We start from the raw sequence: 25,729 nt of genomic DNA, 5'->3' as shown, positions 1-25,729 counted from the left end.
AAATTGACTTCGTCATTTATGGAGATTAAAGGGGATCGAGATTGAATCCCGACCACAAACGTCTTTTGTCGGGAGACTATAAATACCCACAATATGTTATGTAAAAATCAGATTCGTGGATGAATGTAATTCATATCTTAAATTGAGACGTTTCCCTTAGAAATCCGAGCATCATATTTTTCATTTCTAAGTTTCAAGCAATTCTTGTGGTAGAATTGCACCCGAGCCATTCAATCAAGCCTTGATCAAGTTAGATTGTGGAGTGACTCAATTTAGAACAAGGTTTTCAAATCTTGCTTTTAGATCTTCGATCGTAAGAGGTAATCTAATTCTAGCCTTATCTCTTGGTTGATCCAAATTTCGTATAAGGAGGTGTTAATTACTTTTGATTCAAGGGTTCTTACTTCAACAAAAGTTTGGATCGTTGAGCTAAGGATTAGGGTTGGCTTTACCGAGTTCAAGAGTGAAAGAAAGAAGGAAGAAGACCCTTTACCTTGTTTACTGTTCGTGTTTGAATAGTTCAACCCGAGTTCAATGCCCTCCTTATCAGGGCCCCTTGTTCAAGACTTGGAGTCAGTACTTAAGGGAACTACCTCTCTTCTATCCCTAAAAGTGGGTAGGAGTGAATTCCATCTTACACCCCACGTCCCCAACTATTCATCCAGTCTTATCCCTGAAATGGGAGGCCTATTGAGTTGGCGAATTCTAGCCACCCTCACCCATGCAAATCTAAGGATAATTTTGAATAAACAGGAGTTCATGGCTAGCTCAGGATTAAGATTGAGTTACCTAGGTTATCGAATGAAAAGAAAATCAGTCTCAACAGTAAACGACATTATAAAGTGAGAGTTATTTTCTTCATGGTCTGATCTTATGCAATACTCATTGCATAGAACGCCCCCACTCACATGTCTCCACATGTACAATTTAGTAATCACATTGTTTATGTCATATACAAAAGTGGGCCGCATCCCCCCAGGGTAAGGTACTCAGCCTTTTTCCTGTACTATAGATCATTTTGACTATATATTTGAACTTGATCCACTCTTATGTCTCTACATATAGTTCAAGTAATCATACTATAGTCAGAGTGTTCTTAGTCTATTGGATTTAGATTAATAATCGTAAAATTCACTTTATTCAATAACAATATTTACTTAATAAACATCAATAATAACTTTATTGAAAATAGAATATGTTTTTGTTTATAAACTATGTGTTTTAGGACATAAAACCCAACCGATACTTTAATTTATCCATCAAGATATGGATAATTACAAAACTGCCATTCTGGCAAGAATCAAATTATCAACAATGAACACCTGCACAAAATCCATCGAATATCGACTCTTAGCCATTGGATCTCCTCCTAAATTGGATATATTCTAGAACACTCATAGATCATCACATCCAATGGCTAGGGAATAGTTTGAAACAAGAATCGAGCAAGGTCAAGCTCCCAATCGTAGACAATAAGCGTTTAGATTTTGGGTCTCCTACTCTCGGGTTTCTTCAAAATTTGAGAGAAATTCCCCACCATTTCTTTCAAACCTGTTCTTATTGTTTCTAAACAAGATTACCCACAAGTTCTATGAAGGAATAGAGTACTGAAAGTGCCTAGAAATCATTCCCTCAATCCAATCCGCCATTAAAGAACTTCAAGGAAAACTTAAATTCCAATCCGAGGATACACAAGAATTCATCGAGTAAGGGAAATCCCAATAAGTTTCTACACCTTCAAGGAATGTTTCCATCGAAGACCACGAAGAGAAATAACCTCAGGAACATGTCCAATTGAAGAAAATTTGTTTTGGGCTCAAATCGGGGGTAATCGAATTCTTATCTATAGTCCCTTTTCCTTCAAATTAAGGATTCCTTTAGCTTCAGAGGAAGAAGTTGAGTAACTTTGATGAAGGAATCGAGAAATGAAACGTCGTAGAACAAGACCCAAGAGATCGATTTTCTGGCATTTCGGCTAACTTACAAACTAAGGACGATTCTCCAAAATTGGGGACACATACTCAACTTCGTTCCTTCAAACCAATTCATGTTGCTTGAGAAAAGAACAAGGAAGAGGTTTCGTGAAGAAATCAAGCATTGAAAAAGTCAGCGAGAAATCATATTTTGGACGAACTTTTGAAGCGAATATCTTAGGACTATAATGTATGAAATCAATTCCTAGCTCTTCCTTGTAACACCATCTTTAAGTTTCATGAAGAAATCAAGAGAAAAACGATGTGATCGAAGCTGTGGAGGGCGAGTTTCAGATGGGGGGCTATATGTCGGGCTCGTCTTCTCCCCATCTGGAGGAAGAAGATAACGACGTGGCTAGTGCAGTTGAACCGGCCATGTTGACCCAAAACTCGATATTCTCTCGGTCTTTCTCAATTTGGTAGTAATTGGATAAGGATAAGTAGGTAAACCAAGGAACGATGCAAAATGACCATAATGCCCCTAAGGATATCTACCTACAGTTCATGACCTAGATGACCTCCAAATACTATGAAACTCTGAAGTAGATCTTATTTTATGATGCTTGATGATGTGGTGAAGTTTGTTAAACCATTGGAACTCGTTAAGTAGCAAAACCAAGAATTAGAGGTAAAATGACCAAAATGCCCCTAGGACTACTTATGATAATTCAAGGTCTATACGTGCTCCAAATGATTTGATACTTCTTATAAGGACTATTCTTAAGGACATGAAGATATGTTTGAGATTTCAAGTTGATTGGAGAAAGTTTGGATCCTAATCCAAGTTAGGACCCAAGAAACACCACAAGAATCAAGACTCTTCTAGAACCATCCCAAGAACTCCTAGGAATCTATGACCTTCTAGAACGACTCACGCTAAGATGGATTCGGTTACAAATGAAAGTTACAGTTTACGCCTCAAGGAATTATGGACCTAAAAACATACAAGATTGAGAACCAAGAACAAAACCGCACAAGCTTTACTAGGTACCACTCAAGGACGAGGGACCTGACCCCAAACTTAGAAACTCAAGAATGCTAGCTAATACTCTAATCATATACAAAGTGACCCATAACCTCCCACCAAACGATGCTTTATGAGGCCTAAGAATTCCTTTTCTAGGTGGAATGCCCTGCACCATGTTTCCTTTGCAAAATGTCATGTTTGGCTTCAAGTTTCGTTCACCTAGATGAGATGTTCTGTACCATGTTATGGGTACCCAAAAGATTTGCAGGATGCCATGTTCATGTATGCACCAACCACATGACCTTTATCGTCTATCATGGGGAGTAGTCTAGGGCCACAGAGAAACAAGAAGAGAGTAAGTTACCTTAACCAAGAATCAAGAACCTCCTAAGACCTCCCACGGTACAATATGCTTATGACTTAGACTACGCTGCTTGGAACACATGAAGCCTTGAGCGTAGGTATTCAGATTGTATTATAGGGCAAACCCTTGATGTAGATTAGACTACATTGTTTGGAACGTAAGATGCCTTGGATGTAAGTTTTCAGACTATGCCGCTGGGAACGCATGAAGCCTTGGGCAGAGGTTAAAAGACCGTATCAAAGGGTAAGCCCTAAGATGTGGGTTAAGACTACGTCGCTTGGAACACATGAAGCCTTGGATATAGGTTAAGACTGTGTCGCTTGGAACACATGAAGCCTTGGACACAGGATTGTCAAGTGCATGGCTAGTGTTAGTAAATCCTAGGGGGAGTGTCTTGGAGAACGAATCGAGAACCAAGAAGTACCAAAAATAAGAGAAAGATCAAGGACTAGAACATGAATCAAGATCCTAGTTCCAAGGACAAAAACTAAGAACCATGGTACTCAGGCACTTAAAGAATAACTAAGGTTTAAAAATCAAGAGACCAAGGTCCTCAGGATAGATCATGATAAGAACCCCAAGTAAAGAACAAGAAGTAGAGGACCTAAGTACTTATCATAGGAACAAGAACAAGACAAGAACAAAGAATGTTGTACCTTAGCATATCAAGGATACGTCTAAGAGCCTACAAGTATGCTACTTACTAAGTATTTGTACTCATTTCTTATTCTCCATTTTTTTTTTCAAGTAATAAGGAGCTAGTCGAGGTCGGGAGCACGTGCCATAGACTAATCTCACCCGTCATCCTCAACCCTTTTGTCTTAATGTTTTGTGTCCGTTCGTTATTTTGTGTTTTAAGTAGTATGTTGTGTTTTAAATACTTATGTATAAAGTTTATTTTGATACAACGTAAATATAATGTTTTAAATTCCTTTGTTTTATTTCGAAAAAAATTTACCCATCTTTTAGAGTCATCGAGTCAGCTCGGTCCTTACAGCTTTGCTCCCCTCTCCAATGATGTGGGATCTCATACTATCATTCAATCATACATTGATATTTCACTTACTTGTAAGTACTTTATCAAATCAATATCAATTAGTTCAACTACATATCAAGTATCATTCAAACACATGAACCCTCCTAGTTTAGGATAGTTCTATATGCAAACCCTTTGCAATTTAAAATGCTTTAACACGTCAAATTCGTAAATTCAACCATATAACGATATAAATTAAATATCCATTCATAAACATGTTTAATCTATAAGCAATACTTAAATGGAGAAATCCAAATAGTTACCCCAATTCAAATATCAATTCATAAAAATAGTCCAATTGATCTGATTCAATTCAATCAACAACACTTGTTATTCAACCTCCATTTTCACAAATAGGAAATAGCTACTTTTGTTTAAAATAGGGCACAAGAGCTAGGCTTGTTTCACGTGACCTAGGTCACTATATTTTTAGTAGACCGAACATCCTAGGATCGTAAGCGACAATTAGTTACGTAGACCTTTGTGCTCCGAAAAATTGGATTAGCCTTAAAAAGCTAGTCCTGGGCGACGTAGAAATATGAGATGTGATTTAAATTGCCTAGATACCCTAAGACACATTTAAGTCTCCACTATGCCTAAGAAAATTTAAGATAGCTTACAAGTCCATTAACAGGGTGAACAATGTCACTCAAGCTCGACCACCTCCTATTCCCTCTATACCTTAGTAGCACTATTCAACAACTTAGATCGAACCTAGTAGTAGTGCGCCAACCAACTCACTATTGTGACAATGCAAGCTGACTAATTCTGAGAAATTAAAATTTAGTTCACTCTAGAGATGAGATACACCGTCCACAGGGTGAATAATGTCACTCAAGCCCGACCACCTCCTATTCCCTCTACACCTCTGTAGAACTATTCAACAACTTAGATCAAACCCTCCTATTCCCTCTACACCTCTGTAGAACTATTCAACAACTTAGATCAAACCTAGTAGTGCGCCAACCTACTCACTATTATGACAATGCAAGCTGACTAATTAAATTAAAATTTAGTTCACCCTAGAGATGAGATACACCATCCAGTAGATCCACATTGCAAAAATTAGTTCACAATAATATGAGTTGTCAAAAGTGGGATATGAAACCACACCCTCTTACGAGGACCAAAACATAAGTCTAGCATCTTAGACCACTCGACCATCATGACTACTTATTATGAGATCTCACGTTGGTTTGAGAGAAGAATGAATCATTTCTTATAATGGTGTGTAAACATCTCTATAGTAGATGCGTTTTAAAACTCTACGGCTGTCGATGATATAACTGACTAAAATAGACAATATTCCCTAGCTGTTAGAGAGAGGAACAAAACAATCCTTATAAGTGTGCAAAAACCTCTTCCTAATAGGTACGTTTTAAAACTGTGAGGCTAATGGAGATTCCACATCGATTGGAGAGGTGAAGAAACATTTCTTACAAGAGTCTGAAAACCTCTCCCTAGTAGATGCGGTTTAAACCCGTGAGGGAGACAGCAAGACGTAACGAATGAAAGGAGACAATATCAACTAATGGCGGTCTTGGATTGCAACAAATGATTGGTTGGAATAGCTTAGTTAGTTAGAGCATGTGGCTATTAACTACAAGGTTGAAGGGTTCAAACCTTCTTTCTAGCGATGAAAATGAAGCACCCCTTATTATAATTAATTAGGTGTTGGTGCTTTTGTTTGTGTGACGTGTTGATTTTATGGTATAAATGATATTAATTTAATTCAATGGCTCACTATTCGCACCCCTTATTATAATTATTAGGTGTTGGTGCTTTTGTTTGTGTGACGTGTTGATTTTATGGTATAAATGATATTAATTTAATTCAATGGCTCACTATTCGCACCTTATTAGGTGTTGGTACTTCTGTTTGTGACGTGTTGATTAAAAATCAAGTTTTTACCACACTATATATGGTATAAATGATATTAATTTAATTCAATGGCTAACTATTTGATTTAGAAACTTTAAAAAGTTAAAATCTACGAAGTTCTTATCATTTAATAAACTGTTGATTAAAAATCAAGTTTTTACCACACTATATATGGTATAAATGATATTAATTTAATTCAATGGCTAACTATTCGATTTAGAAACTTTAAAAAGTTAAAATCTACGATGTTCTTATCATTTAATAAACTTATGATACTTTTGACCCAAGCCCACAACGGTAGTAAATATTATCCACTTTGACTCGCATTTTGACACACAATAATATGAGATGTCAAAAGTGGGGTTTGAACCCACGCGCTCAAACAAGGACCAAAACATGAGTTTGGCACCTTAAACCACTCAACTATGCTAACTACATATTGTGTGGATTGGTTTGAGAGTGAAATTTAGCATTCTACATATGGAAACGCCTCTCTAGTAGATGAATTTTAAAACTGTGAGGTTGACGACGATCTCCCTAATAGACGTGTTATAAAACTGTGAGGCTGATGACAATATCTAATGGGAAAAAATAGACAATGTCTGCTAGCAGTGCGCTTGGACTTTTACAAATGATATCAGAGCTAGTAACCAGGCGATGCATCGGTGAGGACGCTTGGCCTTCAGAAAGGGTGGATTGTGAGATCCCACATCAATTGGAGAGGTGAAGAAACATTTCTTACAAGGACCTTCCTTAGTAGATGTGGTTTAAAACCATGAGGGTGACAGCGATACGTAACGAACGAAAGCTAGTGGTCTTGGATTGTAACAAATGATGGGTTGAAATACATGTGGTTGAAGTGTGTGGGTGTTAACTATATGATTGGAGGTTTCAAGCCCTCCTTTTAGGAATGGAAATGTGGGTGTTGGTGCTTCTCTCTAGTATTTATTTTCAATCAACTTCGGGTCCACGCCAAATGTTTTGACACTTTTAAAAAACACCGGTGAGTCAACTAATATCCACCATGGTAGGAAGTTTTTATCATTTGATAAATAATGATGCTTTCAACTTAAAAAGCCCACAATGATTGTTAGATATTATCCAAAGTTTTGCCTTGCCTCCCAATAATATGTATGAGATGTCAGAAGTGGGATTTGAATCCACACCCCCTTACGAGGCCCAAAACTTAAGTCTAACGCCTTAGACCACTCAACCATCTTAAATACTAATGGTGCATTCTCGAATTGGTTAGAGAGGGTTTTTTTAGCATTCCGTATATGTGTGTGTAAATGTCTCTATAGTAGACGCGTTTTAGAACTGTGAGGTTGACGACGATACGTAATTGATTAAAATAGATAATATCTACTAACTGTAGGAGTGAGGAACAAAACAATCCTAATAAGGGTGCGAAAACCTCTCCATAATAGGCGCGTTTTAAAACAGTGAGGCTGATGGTAATACCTAATGGGAAAAAATAGACAATGTCTGCTAGCAGTGCGCTAGGACTTTTACAAATGATATCAGAGTTAATCACCAGGCGATGCGCCAGTGAGGATGCTAGGCCCTCATAAGGGGTGGATTGTGAGATCCCACATCGATTAGAGAGGTGAAAAAACATGTCTTACTAAGGCATAAAAACCTCTCCCTAGTAGATGTGGTTTAAAATCGTGAGGCTCACAGCGATACATAACGAACGAAAGCAAAGAATATCAACTACTGGTTGTCTTGGATTATAACAAATGATTAGTTGGAATAGCTCAGTTTGTTAGAGCGTGTGGCGAGGTTCAAGCCCTCCTTCTAGCGATGGGAACGAAGCATACGAAAATTTTCAATGAAGTTGGGCTTGTGACGTGGCCTATAAGAGAACTTCCAAATATTCTCAAAATTTGAAGTTTTAAAAATCATATTTTGATACTTTTAAAACTCGAGTGAGATCAATTGATATCCACCATGGTTCGAAGTTCTATTTCTAAACTTTGAAAAGTTAAAATCTACGAAGTTATGATCCTTTTTTGATAAATAATGATGCTTTCGACCCAAGCCCTAAATGGTAGTAGATATTATCCACTTTGGCTCGCCTTTTGCCTCATAATAATATGAGTTGCCAAAAGTGGGATTTGAACAACCCACGCCCTATTACGAGGACTAGAACTTGAGTCTGGCGCCTTAGACCACTCGATCATCCAGACTGCTTATTGTGCAATCCCACATTTGTTTGAGAGGGAAATTTAACATTTATTATATGAGTGTGTAAACGTCTCCCTAGTAGATGAAGTTTAAAATTGTGAGGCTGACAGCGATAGGCAACGAAAGAAAGCAGACAAAATAAACTAGTGGTGGGCTTAGATTGTAACCATTGATTGGCTAGAATAGCTCAGTTAGTTAGAGCATGTGGCTATTAACCACAAGGTCCGAGGTCGTCAAGATATTCTCAAAATATGAAGTTTTAAAAAACATGTTTTGGAGACCTCCATAATATGTTGCGCAAAGTTGAACTTCATGAAAGAGAGGCATTAAATACACTTCAAGTTTTATTTAATGAACTCAGCTGAATTTATGGAACTAGTCCAATGATGAGTAATAATGATATTTCATTCATTACACAAACTCAGTTGAATTTATGGAACTAGTCCAAGAATGACTAATAAACACATTTCCTTCATTGGTTTATTTAATTTTAATTTAAATTTTTGATTTTCATATTTAAGCTAGTTTTTAATATAGGAGGTACGTTATATGGTAACCCACCTAGGTTACCATCTTCCACCATTAATTAGCCATTTTAATAGGAAGGTTAGGGTATTTCTCATTTACTAGCCAATTTAATTTGAGAGTGATGTGTCATCTAGTTTAAGGTTGTAAATGCTCTTCTTTTCTTTGATTAGAGACCTTTCATTTTGGAATTAAAAATAAATAAAATTTCTATTTTTTTTTAGCTTTGTGTTTAGAATTTGCATGGTAGTGTCATTCAAGTGGTATTAATCAAACCTCTTGTGGAGTAATTCGAATCACGAGTTTAGAAACAAGTTTCTTTATTCTTGATCTTGATCATCAAGGTAATCTGTTCCATACTTTTCCTTGGGTTGATTCCATATCATTTGGTATCAGAGCTTTAGGCTCAAGATCGGATATATGTTTTCTTGCGTTTAACTCTTTTGATTCTCATCTATAATATATATATATTTTCAGTTTGGGTAATATGTTCACATTCTATCTAAAAAATATATAGCATAAAATATAAAAAAATAAAAACATTATTTCTATGCTTTAATTCATGTTGACATATTTTATAAAGTGTTAGATCTGTATCGTATCAACACTTTGTTCTTTTTAAGATCTTCTAATTCAATTGTCTTGTTGGTAAATTGATTGGATTTTTGCCAATGAGTTACCAAAGAAAAAAAAAAAAGAAAGAAAGCTTATTCGTTCTTTTTTTTTTCCCTCTTGATTATTATATGTAACTCTGTTATGTTACTATGTCTAAATTAGTCCTTATTCATTTTCTATCTTTAATTCGTTTTATTCGGATTGCTCCTATAATACCCTTGTTTATGTGTTGAGTTTGTTGTCTATTCACTTTGAATTGCACTTAGCTCTATAACATAGCTTATCTCACATCCCAATTTTTTTTGGAGTGTGATTTGTGTGTGCTCAATTGTGAGGGTGAGTTTGTAAGGGAGTAATACATTGATCCGAGTGTTGAGTGCTAAACACGAGTGAACTACATTTACGAGTGAACACACCTGAAGGAGCGCTTGTGAGGTCCTTTTTTTTTTCTTTTAACTTTCTTTTGTAGCATGGAAAATCCAGACGAAAATTCTAACATTACTGATGCACGATTGAGAGAAGCACAACAAAGAACCATGGAAAGACTAATTCGAGGAATAAAAGAGTTGACCGAGCGAATAGACAAATTGGAGATTCAAAATCAAGCTCGAGAGAGGATTCCACTACCTGCCCAATCTACTGATCAATATGAGGAAGACAATTCTTATCAACACGAGGATAATCCACATGCGGTTGGTCATGGCTTGATGCGAGGGAGAGGCTGTGTAAAAAGGTATCATAATTTACCACAACGAGTTCCATATGACGATAGAATTGATCGTAACATGGAGAGCATCAAATTAAAACTTTCCAAGTTTTATGGAAAAATAGATCTAGAAGAGTACATTGAATAGGAGAGAACGGTGGAGTTGGAGTTCAACTGTCATAATTTTAGTGATGAAAAGAAGGTACTGTTACGCATTGCTTAATTCAAGCAATATGCTCAAAGGTGAGATAAGTTGATGACAAGTAGGAGAAGAAATCTTGAAGTACCAATTGATTCATGATATGAGTTCAAAGAGTCCATGCAAAAGCATTTTGTTCCACGAGACATGGCACATAATCTTCAAGCATTGAAACAAGGACGCAAATCTGTGGAGGATTATTACAAGAAGATGGATACATTGATGGATCGACTTGACCTCGATGAGGACATGGAGACTCTCATGGCTCAATTTCTTAATGGGTTAAACACAGAGATTGCAGACAAGACTGATTTATAGCCTTATTCTGATATCGAGGAGTTGTTGCACATTACAATTAAGATGGAGAGGCAAATCCAACGAACGTCTCAATGGAATTCTTCTAAAACTTATTCCAATTCTATTTCTAAATCTTAAAAGGATAGTAAGAACAATGATTATAAGCATAGAAATCAAGAGATTAATGAGAAGCCTCAAGCTAAATTTGAGAAAGGTGAGAGTTCGGAAAGTAAAAGTAGAAAAGTCTAATGTTCGAAATAGGGATTTAAAGGGTTGGAGATGTCAAGGGGTAGACAATATATAGAGATTGTCAAAATGCAAGAATTATGACCATCAAGAAGAGAGAAATTGTTACAGATGACGATGACGAGGCACATGATGTCATAAATGAGAAAAATGATGGGAGTGAGGAGTTTAGTGAAGAGGACCCTACATATATATCTATGGTTACTCGACGAGCTCTAAACACCCACATTAAGGAGGACGGCCTAGACCAACGAGAGAACTTATTTCAAACTCGGTGTCTTGTTCAATCAGTATCTTGTAGTGTTGTCATTAATAGCGGTAGTTGCACCAATGTTGTGAGATCCATTCTGGTCAAAAGTCTAATTTAAAGACTCATCCACACCCAAGACCCTACAAGCTTCAATGGTTGAGTGATCGTGGGGAAGTACGTGTAACTCAACAAGCTCTTGTTTCTTTTACTATTAGAAAATATGTTGATGATGTTCTATGTGATGTTGTATCCATGCATGTTGAATTTACTACTGGGGAGGCCTTGGCAATTTGAGCATCGGCTAATGTATGATGGGTATGCAAATCGATATTCTTTTACTCACAATGGTCTAAAAACTATTTTTGTTCCATTGTCTCCAAAAGATGTATTTATTGATCATTGCAAACTTGAAAAGAAAAGGAAAGAGGCTGATTCAAAAGCAGAGATTTAAAAAGAATCAAGTGAAAAAAGAGCTGGAGTGAAAAACAAGAGTAGCACCCAGCCTAGAGAAAAAAAAAAAAAAAAAAAAGTAAATTCTGTAAGCTTGTATGTTAGATCAAGTGAGGCTAGGAATGTTTTGCTCTCTAACCGGACAATTCTTGTACTTATGTGCTAGGAGTCTTGTTACTTTACTAACACGCTGAATCCTTCTTTGCCTAGTGATTTTGTTGTGCTTTTGCAAGAGTTTGAAGATTTCTTTTCCAAGGAGATGCCTCGTAGTTTTCCACCACTTAGAGGGATTGAACACAAGATTGACTTCATTCTTAGCGCGCCCATTCCAAACCGACCAATAGGACTAATCCAAAGGAGGCCGAAGAGATACAGAGGCAAGTAAGTGAATGCAGAGGCAAGTAAGTGAACTCCTTGCTAAAGGGTATGTACGTGAATGTTTGAGTCCTTGTTCTATTCCAGTTATTCTTGTAGCTAAGAAAGATGGTTCTTGGCGTATGTGTGTTGATTGTAGGGTTATAAACAAGATAACTATAAAGTATAGGCATCCAATTCCTAGATTATATGATATGCTTGATCAGTTGCATGGATGTTGTCTTTTTACTAAGATTAATTTAAAATCGAGTTATCATCAAATTTGCATACATATTGGGGATGAGTAGAAAACAGCTTTTAAAACCAAGTATGGTCTTTATTAGTGGTTGGTTATGACTTTTGGATTAACTAATGCACCTAGTACATTCATGAGACTAATGAACCATCTCTTACGAGCATACTAAGGTAAGTTTGTAGTTGTTTATTTTGATGACAACCTTGTTTAGTCTAAATCTTTAGATGATCATATTACCCATGTACGCAATGTTTTGACTACTTTAAGAAACGAATGTTTGTATGTAAATTTAAAGAAATGTAGCTTTTGCATGAAAAAAGTTAACTTTCTTGGGTTTGTAGTTTCATCTAATGGTGTTGAGGTTGATGAGAAAAAAGTGAAGGCTATAAAAGATTGGCCTACATCTCAAAGTGTAAGTGAGGTGAGAAGTTTTCATGGTCTTGCAAGTTTCTACCGTAGGTTCATTAAGAATTTTAGTACAATTGCTTCATCCTTGAATGAATTTGTTAAGAAAAATGTATCCTTTATAGATGAAAAAGATCAAGAACTTGCTTTTAACACTTTGAAAGAAAAATTGAGTTCTACTCCTTTGTTTGCATTACTTAATTTTGAGTTAACTTTTGAAATTAAATTTTGAGTAGGGATAGGTGGTGTATTAATGCAAAATAAAAAACCTTTAATGTTCTTTAATGAGAAGTTGACTGGTGCATCTTTGAGGTATCCAACTTATGACAAAGAGCTTTATGCTTTTGTTCGTGCATTGCAAACATTCCCTTACGTCATCAAATATAAACAAGGTGAGGAGAATATTGTTGCAGACGCTTTATCATGAAGGTATGTCCTCCTCAATACTTTGAATGCTAAGTTGTTGGGTTTTGAACACATAAAGGAGTTGTATCAACATGACATGTTCTTTGCTCCTTTTATTGAATCTTGTGAAAAATGACTCATTGTGGATAATTACTTTTTGTTAGATGAATTTTTGTTCCGGAAAGGCAAACTTTGCATACCATCTTGTTCCATACGTGAGCTACTTGTGAGGGAAGCTCATGGAGGTGGTTTAATGGCACACCATGGAGTTTCTAAAACTTATGATATGCTCTCTTAACTTTTTTTTTTTTGGCCTAAAATGAGTCATGATGTTAATCAAGTTTGTGCTCGTTGCATAGCATGGAAACAAGCTAAGTCTAGGCTTCAACCACATGGTGATACTCCCCATTACCTATTACCTGTTCCTAATAATCCTTGGATTGATATATCAATGAATTTTGTTTTAGGTTTACCTAGCACTAGGAAAGGATATGATAGCATCTTTGTGTGGTTGATCGATTTAGTAAAATGGCTCATTTTATTCCTTGTCCCAAAATTGATGATGCAAAACATAGTGCTAACTTGTTCTTTAGGGAAGTTGTACGATTGTATGACATTCCTAAAAGCATTGTTAGTGATCGTGATGTAAAATTTTTAAGCCATTTTTGGCGTGTTTTATGGGGTAAGTTAGGAACTAAGCTAGTATATTCAATTACTTGTCATCCTCAAACGCATGGACAAACTGAAGTTGTTAACAGAATCATGACTACTCTGGTTAGGGCTATTATTGATAAGAATCTTAAGACTTGAGAATTGTTTGCCATTTATAGAATTTGCATATAATATGGTTGTTCATAGCACTACTAAATACACACTTTTTGAAATTGTTTATGGCTTTAATTCCTTAACCCCCATTGACTGGTTACCTATGCCGTCAAAAGAGTTTGTGAATTTCGATGCAAATGTCAAGGTTGAGTTTGTTCATAAACTGCAGAAGAAAGTAAAAGAACAAATTGAGAAGCAAAATTCCAAGGTTGCCACCCGAATCATTAAAGGATGTAAGATTGTCATCTTCAAGCCAAGAGATTGGGCTTGGGTGCATTTCAAGAAAGAAAGATTTTCTACTCCAAGAAAATCTATGTTTTTACCATGAGGAGATGGACCTTTTCAATTTCTTGAGCGTATCAACAACAATGCTTATAAAATTTATTTACCAGGTAAGTATGGTGTTAGTGCAACTTTTAAGGTTGTTGATTTGAGTTCTTTTGATGTAAATGATGGCTAGGATTTAAGGACGAATCCTTCTTAAGACGGGGAGAGTGATACGAACCACGACCAAGAAATTTCCATACCTTAAGTTCCAATTACAAGACGAGAGCAAGCTACAACAAGCCTTGTACACTTATATTCAAGCGATGGTGAGCTCATCAAAGAAAATTCTGGAAGACGTTGGAGGCCTCCCTTATATGTTGTACAAAGTTGAGCTTCAAAAAAGAGATGCACTAAATGCACTTTAAGTTGCATTTAATGAACTCAGCTGTATTTATGGAACTAATAATTCAGGAACTAATAAGCACATTTAATTCATATATTGTAACCCACCAATTTAATAGGGAGGTTATGGGTATTTCTCATTTAGTTGGGGTATTTCTCATCTACTTGCCAATTTAATTTAGTGATTCGAATTACAAGTTTAGAAACGAGGTTCCATACTTTTCCTTCGGAAGATTTCTTATTATCATTTGATAAACTAATTATGCTTTTGACCTAAAATGATAGTAGATATTATCCATCTTGGCTCGCCTCTGACCTCACCCACGCCCTCTTATGAGGACCAAAACCTGAGTTTGATGCCTTAGACCACTCAGCCATTCTAACTACTTATTGTGTAATCCCGCATTGGTTTGAGAGGGTATGAAGCATTCCTTATATGGATGTGTAAACTATGAGATTGATGTCAATACCTAATGGGCCAAAATGGACAATGTCTACTAGTAGTGCGCTTGGACTATTACAAATGATATCAGAACTAGTCACTAGGCGATGTGCCAGTGAGGACGCTTGGTTCTCAGAAGGGTTGGATAAGTAGATCACACGTCGATTGGAGAGGTGAAGAAACATTTCTTACAAGGGTCTAAAAACCTCTTCTTAGTAGATGCGGTTTAAAACCGTGAGGTTGACAGCGATATGTAACGAACGAAACCATTCAATATCAACTAGTGGTGGACTTGGATTGTAATAAATGATTGGCTGGAATAGCTCAGTTGGTTAGAGCGTGTGGCTGTTAACCACAAGGTCGAAAGTCGTCAAGCCCTTTTTCTAGCGATAGGAATGAAGCAGGGAGAGGAAGGAAGAAGCTTGAGCTGGTCAGCTAGTGATAGTGACATGACCAGTGACGTTGATGATCATAAGAGCACCAATGGGATAATTTATTTTCTCTCAGGCGGCATGATCTGCTGACAATCAACTAAACAGAAGGTAGTTTCTCTGTCTTCTGCTGAAGCAGAGTACATTGCCGCTTCGACAGCGACCACATAAGGGATCTGGCTTACGCAGCTGGTGGAGGAGCTGATCACAAGAGAAGGCGATCCACCAATACTGTACGTGGACAACAAGGCTACAATCTCCCTGATCAAAAACCCAGTTTTGCATGACCGGAGCAAGCACATAGAGATCAGATTTCAGTACATCAGGGAGTGTGCAAATTAGGGGCTTATCAAGATTGACATCTGAACAAAGGAACAACTTGGAGACATCCTCACCAAGTCTCTAACGCGAAGAGAAGGCAATCCACCAATACTGTATGTGTTCAACAAGGCTACAATCTCCCTAATCAAAAACCCAGTTTTGCATGACCGAAGCAAGCACATAGAGATCAGATTTCAGTATATTAGGGAGTGTGCAAATTAGGGGCTTATCAAGATTGACATCTGAACAAAGGAACAACTTGGAGACATCCTCACCAAGTCTCTAAACCGGGTGAAATTTAAGAAACTACGCTAAAAGATCGAAGTTCAAACAATAAGGTAGATATACTATAGGTTTTAGTAGGAAATTGTAAGATAGCCTGTGCAAAGAACTTTCCCACAACTAGTGGAGTACCAAAAACTAAGTTTGCCAATTTGGCTATTTTTAGAGGGTAGAGTGGAGCATATTCACTTGGCCACTTCTGCCTTTTTTAGTCTATATTTGTTATTTAAATATTTGAATCAAATAAGAAACAAATGTAATGGTTTTTAGCAACAAGAAAATACAAGGTTTTTGTTCTCTCAAGCTTTCTATTATTTTCTTCCTGTTCTCACCCGCGGCGAGTTGCTCAGTCAAAAGATAGCTTATGTTACCAATGATGACATGTGTGGATTTGTTGGTGGTTCTTTGGGGCCACTTTCTAGGTCTATTGCGTCCCCCTCTTCTTCCAGAGGAATGAACTCTGTAACAGTTCGCTTGTTATCGCCAATGCTGCACCAATCCCACTTCTTCTCTTCTTATATTACGACATCTCTACTTCCATAAATTTTCTCATGTTACGGATCATATATCTCGTGTGCCTTGGTTCCATCCTCTACGCCAAAGTACACCATCTTTTGGCTTTTGTTATCAAGCTTTTTTATATATGGTTTTGCAGTCTTAACATATGTTGTACAACCAAAGAATCTTAGGTACTCAAAGTGAGGTGTCTTGTCGAACCATGCTTCGGAGGGAATGTAAGTGTCCAGTGCCTTTGTCGGTAAACGATTTAGAAGATAAATCGCATGTTGCCTCGCCCCAGAAAATCGTCAGGACTTGCATGCTCTTGAGTAAGCTTCTTGTAGTGTTTATTATGATGCAATTTTTTTGGTAGACTACACCGTCTTGTTGTAGAGTGTATAGAGCAGTGAGTTGACATTTGATACCTTCCTCCTTGCAAAAATTTGAGAAGTTATGGGATAAGAACTTGTCATCTCGGTTAGTGCACAAGGTTCTCAACTTGTGATCATACCCATTTTCAACGAATCTTTTGAATTTCTTGAACATAGATTTTTCTTTTTCTTTGAGCATGTACACTCACATCCTTTTTCTTTGAACATAGATTCTCCTTCTCTTCGTTGAGCATCAACAGGTTAGGCACCTTCTTGACTAACATCAGTGCGGGCTCTTAATCTTGGTGAGTGTGAGGTTTCCCTCCACATCACGCTTCTTCTTGCGACACTCTACTGCATAGTGCCCATATTCTCCACAAGAGTAACACTTGATCATACAGTTGTCCTTCTAAGGGTTGGAATTATCGTGGGTTTGTGAGTTATTGTCATGGTCTCCTCTGCCACCACGTCTGCATCCATGTCTACGACCACGCCCATGACCATTGTTTTTCTTGTTATGGCTACCACATCCCCTCGTACTAGAAAAAGAAGATCAACCACATCACATATGTGAGTAAGAGGTGTTTCTTCTCCTTTTTGTCTTCATAACCAAAAATTGTCTCCTCATGGACCTTAAGACGAACAAAAACCTCCTCAACTAACATGTTCTTAAGGTAGCCGAACTGCGCGATGGAGGTAACAATTTGCATGAATCTTAGGGGAATAGCTCGAAGGAACTTCTTGACTACAGAGATCGATCGATAAGATAAGGAACTTCTTGGAGGTAATAAATTATATCCCTATAAGATGAGATGTTTTCTATCTATACAAAAATAGAAGATAGATTGTATGTCAAATAGCGACTCTATGTACCAAATATTAACATATTGATACACATTCAATTTTTATTCAATTTTTGTTCGAACAACGTGAAAAAAAAAATTGAGGCAAGAATGATACTCTTATTTGTTGTATTCAGTTCATAATATTTATTTAGGTTAGACTAAAAAACTATTTTTTATATTCAAAACCCATTAGAAGGAAGGGACCATAGAAATCCTATAGAAATGTTAGTCTTGAAGGCCCTAAAAATATTATGAGGTGTTTTTGTGTAACAACTTGATAGCACGGGATATAACATGCACCTAGGGCACGTCCTAGCACAAGAAACTCTTTTGATACAAATATGTATATTATACATTAACAATGTTTACTATTAAAGTTTAACTATTAAGCCACAAGTTCCTATAGTTCGTATAGTTTCTAAACAAGATTACCCACAAGTTCTATGAAGGAATAGAGTGCTGAAAATGCCTAGAAACTATTCCCCCAATCCAATCCTCCATTAAAGAGCTTCAAGGAAAACTTAAAATTCCAATCTAAGGAAAACTCAAAATTCCAATCTAAGGATACACAAGAATTCATCGAGCAAGGACGATCCCAATAAGTTTCTACACCTTCAAGGAATGTTTCCATAGAAGACCACGAAGAGAAATAACCTTAGGAACATGTCCAATTGAAGAAAATTTGTTTTGAGCTCAAATCGAGGGTAAGTTTCGAATTCCTATCTATAGTCCCTTTTCCTTCAAATTAAGGATTCCTTTAGCTTCAGAGGAAGAAGTTGAGTAACTTTGATGAAGGAATCGAGAGTTGAAACGTCGTAGAACAATCTACCCAAGAGATTGATTTTTTTGCATTTCAGCTAACTAGCGGACTGAGGACGATTCTCCTAAATTGGGGACACACACTCAACTTCGTTCCTCCAAACCATTTCATGTTACTTAAGGAAAGAATAAGGAAAAGGTTTCGTGAAGAAATCAAGCCTTGAAAACCCCTAGAATCGGATACCCAATAAGAAATTCTTTATTTTTGCTTCAGCGAAAAATCATATTTTGGACGGACTTTGGAAGTGAATATCTTAGGCTACAATACATGAGAATATATGAACTCAATTCCTAGCTCTTCCTTGTAACACCATCTTTATGTTTCATGAAGAAATCGAGGGAAAAAACGACGTGATCAGAACTGTGGAGGGCGAGTTTCAGACGGGGGCGCTATATGTCGCGTGTGTCTTCTTCCCGTCTGGGGGAAGAAGACGATGACATGGCTGGTTCAGGCTGGTTCTCACAAAAATCTTTATGGTTCTAGAAACTAGACACAATAAGGAGTTTGTGTAAGGAAATTTGAGGTAATTCGGATACTGGAAGCTCAAGAACGGAGGTCCCGAACGTCGACGATGAAGTAAGTAGCCACCTTAGACTTTTTGTTAAGAAATACTTGTAGGAATGACTTGGATTTCCATATGAACCCTAAACCAAGTATGAATTAAGAATGTATGAAAGAAAGCTCAAAGAACTATGAGTTAAGGCCTTAAACTGATCAAATTCCTTGAGAATTAGGTAACAATAAATAACTCACTAAATGAACTCTGCTGCCTATGAAACTTTAATCCTTAGCATATTATAGCATGTTGAGGTTATATATGAAATTTGGTAGTCATTGGATAAGGATAAGTAGGTAAACCAAGAAACGTTACAAAATGACCATAATGCCCCTAAGCTTATCTACCTATGGTTCATGACCTAGATGACCTCCAAATACTATATAACTTTGAAGTGGATCTTATTTTATGATGCTTGATGATATGGTGAAGTTTTAAAACCATTGGAATTTGTTGAGTAGCAAAACCAAGAATTAGGGGTAAAATGACTAAAATGCCCCTAGGACTACTTATGATAATTCAAGGTCTATACGTGCTCCAAATGATTTGATACTTCTTATAAGGACTATTTTTAAGGACATGAAGATATGTTTGAGATTTGAAGTTGATTGGAGAAAGTTTGGATCCTAAACCAAGTCAGGACCCGAGAAACACCACAAGAATCAAGACTCTTCTAGAACCCTCCCAAGAACTCCTAGGAATCTATGACCTTCTAGAACGACTCACGCTAAGATGGGTTCATATGGTTACAAATGAAAGTTACAACTTAGGCCTCAATGAATTATGGACCTTAAAAACTTACAAGATTCAGAACCAAGAACAACACCTCACAAGCTTTACTAGGCACCACTCAAGGACGAGGGACCAAGGTCCCCAAACTCAGAAACTCAAGAATGCTAGATAATACTCTAATTATTTACATAATGACTCGTGACCTCCACTAAGCAGTGCTTTCTGAGGCCTAAGAATTCCTCTTCTAGGTGGGATGCCCTGCACCATGTTTCCTTTGCAGGATGTCATGTTTGGCCTCAAGTTTCGTTCACCTAGATGAGATGTCCTGTACCATGCTATGGGTACCCAAAAGATTTGCAGGATGCCATGTTCATGTATGCACCAACCATGTGAGCTTTATGGTCTATCATGGGGAATAGTCTAGGGCCATGGAGGAACAAGAAGAGAGTAAGTTACCTTAACTAAGAATCAAGAACCTCCTAAGACCTCCCACGGTACAACATGCTCATGACTTTGACTATGCTGCTTGGAATGCATGAAGCCTTGATCGTAGGTATTCAAACTATGATAAAGCAAGCCCTTGATGTAGGATTAGACTACATCGCTTGGAACGTAAGATGCCTTGGATGTAGGTCTTCAAACTATGTCGCTTGGAACGCAGGAAGCCTTGGGCATACGTTAGAAGACTGTATCAAAGGGCAAGACCTAAGATGCGGGTTAAGACTATGTCACTTGGAACACATGAAGCCTTGGACGTAGGTTAAGGTTGTGTCGCTTGGAACACATGAAGCCTTGGACACAGGATGGTCAAGTGCATGGCTAGTGCCGTAAATCTTAGGGGGAGTGTATTGGAGAACGAATCAAGAACCAAGAAAGTACCAAGAATAAGAGAAAGATCAAGGACTAGAACATGAATCAAGATCCTGGTTCCAAGGACAAAAACAAAGAACCATGGTACTCAGGCACTTAAAGAATAACTAAGGTTTAAAAATCAAGAGACCAAGGTCCTCAGGATAGATCATGATAAGAACCCCAAGTAAAGAACAAGAAGTAGAGGGCATAAGTACTTACCACAAGAACAAAAACAAGAACAAGAAGAAGAACAAGACAAGAATAAAGAATGTGGTACCCTAGCATATCAAGGACACGATTAAGAGACTACAAGGAGACTACTTACTAAGTCTTTGTACTCATTCCTTCTCCATTTTTTTTCGGGTAATAAGGAGCTAATTGAGGTCGGGAGCAAGTGCCATAGACTAATCTCACCCTTCATCCTCAACCCTTTTGTCTTAAAATGTTTTGTGTCTGTTCCTTATTTTGTGTTTTAAGTAGTAGGTTGTGTTTTAAATACTTATGTATAAACTTTATTTTGATACAACGTAAATATAATGTTTTAAATTCCTTTGTTTTATTTCATGAAAAATATTACCCACCTTTTAGAGTTATCGAGTCAACTCGGTCCTTACAGCTTTGTTCCCCTCTCTAACGATTTGAGATCTCATGCTATCATTCAATCATACATTGATATTTCACTTATTTAAAGCAGTAATGTAATTTATCAAATCAATATCAATTAGTTCAACTATATATCAAGTATCATTCAACCACATTAGGAGTTTAGGATAGTTCTATATGCTAATAGTTACTACATGCTTAAATAAATAAATTTTCAAGTCTAATTTTTAAATATAACTCAAACATAAACTTCAATTATTAAATTTATATAAACCCTTGTTTAACACGTTTTTAATTCGTCCATTCAACCATATAACATATATAAATTAAAGTTTGATTCAAGCTATTTTCCTCTTAAATTTTCCAAAATCTTCCAATTAGTTTCTAATAGTTGCATTTAACTAAAAAAAAAAATGGTAAAACAAAGATGTCAAAGTGAATTACAAGAGATAAAAATAGTCCAACTGGTCCAATTCAATTCAACCAACAACCATGGTTGTTCAACCTCCATTTTCACAAATGGATGTTGGAGGTGTCATTTTCCTTCGATTTTAATTTTTCATATCATCAAGCTTGATTCTATCCGTGGTTGATACCTTCACCAAAAGTATAGTACAACCATTTTAGAAGATAAAAATAATCTAACATCATTTTTGTAAGGCTAAAACCCTAACTATAATTAATTTTTCTAATTTTTTTTAAGTGACATTTTATTGAGAGTCTTACCAGTGGAATTTCAAAATGATATGGAAAGGAAAAAATAGAACACTATAAAAGAAAATAGTCAAAAATAAAAAATACTATTGAAAATTTTAATTCACATTCTTTCACTTTTTAATCTTTATGATGGTTTCAAAAATCAATTTTAAATAATTTTTTTAGATAACCTAAAAAGTAGCAATCTAATAGGGCACAAGAGGTAGGCTTTCCACCCAAGACCAAAAACAGTAGTAGATTTTATCTATTTTGGCTCGCGTTTTGCCTCAAACTAATATGAAATGTCAGAAGTGAGATTTGAACCCATACCCTCTCACGAGGACCATAATGGTGTGTTCCCGGATTGATTTGAGAGGGGAGTTTAACATTCCGTATATGGGTGTGTAAATGTCTCTATAGTAGACGCGTTTCAAAACTATGAAGTTGACGACGAAATGTAATAGATTAAAATAGATAATATCTACTATCGGTTGGAGAGAGGAACGAATCAATCCTAATAAGCGGCAAAAACCTCTCTAATAGGCGCGTTTTAAAACTATGAGGCTAATGGCAATACCTAATCGAAAAAATGGACAATGTCTGCTAGCAGTGCGCTTGTACTTTTACGAATGATATGAGAGCTAGTCACCAAGCGATGCGCCAATGAGGACGCTTGGCACTCAAAATGGGTGAATTGTGAGATCTCACATCGATTGGAGAGGTGAAGAAATATTTCTTACAAGGGTCTGAAAACCTATCCTTAATAGATGCAGTTTAAAACCATGAGGGTGACAATGATACGTAACGAACGAAAGCAGACAATATCAACTAATGGTGGTCTTGGATTGTAACAAATGATTCACTGGAATCGCTCAATTGGTTAGAACGTGTGGCTGTTAACCACAAGGTCGGAGGTCATCAAGCCCTTCTTCTAGTGATGGGAATGAAGCATAACTTATAACGATATTTGTTCTTCTCCCTTGTAGAATTTTTCAATCAACTTCGTTTTGCGACGTGGCGTGTAAGAGAACTAATTGGAACTTTGATATATTCTCAAAATGTATTCCTTATAAGGGTGTGTAAACAAAATACTGATTCTCATATTTATGCAAATATTTTACATTTCCATTTATCATAAAATCATTTGACGCAAGATTTAGAATAGTTGACCGGCCATGTGTGGGTCACGAGCAACAATGTTTCAACACAAGGGGGAATAGATCGACATGAAAGGACCCAATGTAGTAAAGTCTTGTTCTCAAACCTTCCTCTTCGTCAACGGTGTAAATCCCATGCATTTTTTTAGATCTCATATCGAATAACGTACGTTTTAAACTAAAAAATAAAATTTCAAGAATTAAGCATGTGTTAATGTGATGTTAATTTAAGATTAGAAATTGCTATGGAGTACGGTCTACATGTTATAGGAATTTAGATCTTTGGATTAGAACTTTGATATCAAAATTATGACACGTCTACTCTAATGGTTGACTTGACTGTATTTTCAATCTTCGAGTTAGAGAAATATTGATAATTATGAAAAAAAATAAAACTAAATATAAAAGTTGGCTAATGTTTTAGTAAATTACTATGCAAGAATAATTAAAACTTAGCCAAAATCGACCAAAAATAGGTCCAAAAACTAGAAGCAAATGCAAAAAACAAAGGAAAGCGTTGAAATAGCCGAAATTCAAGCTTAAAACTAAACCTCAGCCTCGGAAATTCGCAGAACCCAAACAATATGTTCGTATCTGAAGCTAGGTTCTAAAATCCAAACTCACTAGTATTTTAGCCCTTAGACATGCCCGCAACCCAGTTGACCCAAGCCCAACTTCCACGACCCATCGTCTTCTTAGCCCAATACGTGTCAGCACATGCCCAAACTTCAATCTAGCCTTGCGTAGTGACACAATCGCACGTTTAAAGGCAGCGGACTAGCGATTGTGCGACACTCACTTTCCAACGACAAGTGAGCTAAGCCAATTTGTACTTGCGTCGCCTACGGCCAAGCGACGTATGATCAAGCCTCTAGCCTCGGTTTTAAAAGAAGGTTTTTGGAAAACGAGGGTAGAGAGAGATTTTAGAAAGAGAGATTTTTGAAAGAGACGTTATATAAGCAAGCAAGAGAGAGATAACAACGGCTTAGCATATATAACCTTGGGTAGGGAGAAGTTGACAACTAGTCATATCCCCCTATAGTACATTTTGAGGCATTTCATGTCTGGCAGGCCTAGACATGATATTTTTGAGGCGTCATACGCCCTAGAACTTCAAAAGTAAAAACACTAGAATGAAAAGACATGACAAGGGTTTGGCTTGCCATAGGCATGCGGCCATGGGCAACACGCCCTGGACGAGCATGACCGTGACACGTAGCATCACCTCAATCCACGTCGTGCATCTACCCGCCCGTCACCCTAATAACATTTTATGTAAAGATCTATAAAAAAAAAGTAGAAACAAAGGGATCCCAACATTTCTCCACTCACTACCAAGAGTGTGGAGCATTGATACAATTAAAATCTACGGGAGATCATCCACATGTGACTTCATTGGTGGTCTAAAATTTTGAAAAGAAAGCACTTTAAAGCTCAAAACATATTCGTGTATACAATCACAGTGATAAGTTTTTTAACATCAACAAAATGAAGTAAAGAAGGGAATGACTTAAACAATACGCAAAATATGCAACTGAAGTCTAATATTCCAACCCAATTTCCATTCCTTAAGGTATCTCTCCAATGAAATGGCAGAAATAAAGGATTGAAATGACTTAACAAGACATTTAAGACCAGTGAATAGAAGTGTTGAAGGGTAGTGTAACAAGACATTTAAGACTAGGGAATAGAAGTGTTGAAAGGTAGGGTAAGGCTTCTAATTTTTTTACGCTAATTAGTGACGTCATCCCATGCATGTTTTAATCATGGATGCGAAAATTCATAATAAATACTTTTAAAATAAAGTCATAGAATTACCTATTCAATTCAAAACAAAAATTAAAATAACATTGTTTTTTAATATAAAACAAATTGCATTAAAAACACCTAATATCTACTAATTAAATTCAATACTACTGCTCTATCATTATCTATCTTGACTTGTCGTGGTTCATATCAACTTCCATGGCTTTTCCAACATTTACCATTATCCATGCATGGGAGCTTTAACTTTAACTTTATCTAAAAAGTATAAGGTAACACGTGACTTGAGTATTTTAAGAAATACTCAGTAAGTCACCCCACTCTTTGGATTAGTAATGCAATCACACACAAAATATGAACGAGACCTATCATTTAAAAAATGTAACATGACCTTTGGTACTTTTTAGTTCCGGGAAGAGTTCGATGCATGGTGCTTCTACACACACGGCCCATGTACGCACACATGGACCCACCAAACGTGCTTGTATACGTATTCCCTTGGCTGACTTGATCGGACACAACATATTACACGTCAACGAACGCATTAGAAAAGAAAAGGCCCACGTGATATCATGACAACTATAAGTATCGAAGATATGCATCTGTACTAGTATAACATAATAGGGAGGTATCCCGATGCACATGACATACATACAAGCATGAGGTCCCATGCTTTTCATTCATAACATAACATAACATTTATTTCATTTCATTTCTCCTTTCGTTCATAACATATTCATATATGCATC

The 25,729-nt window shown here is 36.7% G+C and overlaps 2 long non-coding RNA genes across 2 annotated transcripts in view; one reads left to right on the top strand and one right to left on the bottom strand.

The window, feature by feature from the left end:
* LOC111483800 overlaps positions 1–25,729 on the bottom strand; it is a 371,642-nt gene that overhangs the window by 230,613 nt on the left and 115,300 nt on the right. The window lies entirely within an intron of this gene.
* On the top strand, positions 14,286–24,051 carry LOC111483801. The gene is made up of 3 exons (XR_002718419.1): positions 14,286–14,297; positions 19,169–19,175; positions 23,954–24,051. It is a non-coding gene; the product is annotated as an uncharacterized LOC111483801 (long non-coding RNA).

Source organism: Cucurbita maxima, unplaced genomic scaffold, assembly GCF_002738345.1.
Source record: "Cucurbita maxima cultivar Rimu unplaced genomic scaffold, Cmax_1.0 Cma_Scf00009, whole genome shotgun sequence".
Lineage (NCBI taxonomy): Eukaryota > Viridiplantae > Streptophyta > Magnoliopsida > Cucurbitales > Cucurbitaceae > Cucurbita > Cucurbita maxima.
Note: the sequence above shows the minus strand (reverse complement) of the source record. Positions and strands in the feature narration are given on the sequence as shown.